Source organism: Diabrotica virgifera, chromosome 3 (assembly GCF_917563875.1).
Source record: "Diabrotica virgifera virgifera chromosome 3, PGI_DIABVI_V3a".
Lineage (NCBI taxonomy): Eukaryota > Metazoa > Arthropoda > Insecta > Coleoptera > Chrysomelidae > Diabrotica > Diabrotica virgifera.
Genome location: NC_065445.1, coordinates 167192284 through 167194847, shown reverse-complemented (window position 1 = coordinate 167194847; position 2564 = coordinate 167192284). Strand labels below are relative to the sequence as shown.

Genomic DNA, 2564 nt, shown 5'->3' with positions numbered 1-2564 from the left:
CTTATTACAGAATGTAATAAATTAAAAAAAATAGTATTGTACTAATAAAGATTTTTTAGTTATAGAAGTTTCTAACTGTACTCTTCTTACTAAACATAATAACATAATTAAAAAAATCATTTAAGCGAAAAGAAATATATAGACTACTTTTTTTTCCAAAAAGACAATCGACTACAAACAAACATAACGTAAAAGATAAAATAACATATATGCAAATCGTTTGAAAGAGAATCCAGTTAAACTACATTGGTCGCAAAATTCATAAAGAATTGCACGAAATGAGTTCACACGCTCATAAATCAAAACATTTAGTCTGGGCAGATTATCGGAGAATAGGCCATTTTTGGGAAAAGTTATTTACCAGCAATTTTATTGCTGGTATCGAATCTTATGTGTGTATAGATTAATAATATATGTATGCAAAGTCCGCAGATAGTGTGCTACTTTTTTTATCAACAAAATGGCGCCCGAAAATCGTGTTTTTTTCAATTTTTGCTCTATAACTCCAAAGATTTTAACTTTACATCAAAAACACTCAAATAAAAATTCACCGTAATTAAATTCTGCATAGAGACGTGTTTTTCCCGATTTACTTCGACGAAAAGTTTCCCCGGAAAATGCCGGTTTTTCAACAAAATCTTTAATTTGCAACTGAAATTTTAGCTAAGTAATTGTTTATCAACAATTAAATAACTTGGTAGCATAAAAGCTCTATTCGTATATATTATAATTGCAGAAGTGGATGGAGACTGAGTGAACAGTTTAGCAACAATTGAATTGTTAATTAAAAGTTTACGGTAGCTATAATAACCACAATAGTTATGATATATAAGAATAACTATAACTTTTATATAAAAAAACACTGTACCTATCTAATGTACTTTACAGAATTAAAATTGGACTATTTAAGCGGCCTCAGGAATATTTTAAACAATTTTTTATAAACAATTTTTTGGCTTATCAACAAATAGAATACCTCGGGAAATATTAAATCAAATTAGATCATAAAAACGGTATTGGAAAAAAAGCGACAGGACGCTTCTTTTAAGAGAAAAACATTGCATTGTAATAAGCGGTTCCTGATGTACAACCGGTCAAAGTTGACCGGCATTTACGGCAAAGATATACACAATAGGATTATAATTTTCAAACCATTATCTTTTTATTTTTATTCTCTTTCTTCGAACCAATTTTCATATCTTTAAAATAATCATAACATATATAATTATAATAAAAACTATCGATATTACGAGTGCAAATTGCCAAAAATAGCAAAATTCCAATCAAAAATTAGGTTGGATAAAATGTAATCTCAAAGTTTAAAATCGGTATAGGTACGTTAAAAAAATGCATTTTCTCGGTTTCCCATGGAGCAATTTTCTTCATTCTTTTTTGTTCCCAAGTAACTCTATTAGAGCCATCTAACTAACGCATTATTAAATGTCAAAGTTGCTTTTGTTTTGTTACATAAATTAATTTATTTATTATAACAAAATTTTTAATTTGCTTAAATAAAGATTGTTTAAATAATTATACAGCTTTCAAATGAGCATATTTGTGTTTTTAACGTTAAAAGGTACACTTGTAGTAAGTTTACCTAAAAAAAGTCTACAACTGGAAAAAATATGTAGTTTTCTTTTCTTATAAATAAATTAATCTATTATAACAAAACAAAAGCCAGTTTAACATTTAGTAATGCGTTAGTTAGATGGCTCTACCCGAGTTACTTGGGAACAAAAAAAGAATGAAGAAAATTGCTCCATGGGAAGCCGAGAAAATGCATTTTTTAACGTAAACCGATTTTGAACTTTGAGGTTACATTTTCTCGAACCTGATTTTTGATTGAAATTTTGCTATTTTTGTCAATTTTCACTCGTAATATCGATAGTTTTTATTATAGTAATATATGTTATGATTATTTTAAAGATATGAAAATCGGTGTGAAGAAAGAGGATAAAAATAAAAAGGTGATGGTTTAAAAATTATCATCCTATTGTTTATATCTTTGCCGTAAATGACGGTCAACTTCAACCGGCTGTATCTCAGGAACCACTCATCACAATTAAACGTTTTTTTTTTTAGAAGAAGCTTCCTGCCGCCTTATTTCTAATAACGTTTTCATGATGTAATTTAATTTAGTATTTCTCGAAACATTCTATTTGTTTATAAGCCAAGAAATTGTTTATAATTTTAAAATATTCCTAAAGCCGCTTAAATAGTCCAATTTCAATTAGGTAAAGTATATTAAATAGGTACAGTGTCTTTTTATCCAACAATCATAGTTATTCTTATGTGTTATTAATATTGTGGTAATTATAGCGACCCTAAATTTTTAATTAGCATTTCAATTGTTGCTAAACTGTTCATTCAATTTCCATCGGCTTCTGGAATTATAATCTATATAAAAAGAGCTTTTATATTGCCAAGTTATTTAATTCTTGATAAACAAATACTTATCTAAAATTTTAGTTGAAAATTAAAGATTTTGTTGGAAAAACCTGCATTTTCCGGTGATAATTTTCGTCGAAGTAAATCGGGAAAAACACGTCTCTATGCAGAATTTT

General features: G+C 27.7%; 1 protein-coding gene across 1 annotated transcript in view; it reads left to right on the top strand.

Annotated features, from left to right (window-relative positions):
- Positions 1–2564, top strand: part of LOC114339846 (period circadian protein-like) — a 93137-nt gene that overhangs the window by 30446 nt on the left and 60127 nt on the right. The gene's annotated exons all lie outside the window — the stretch shown is intronic.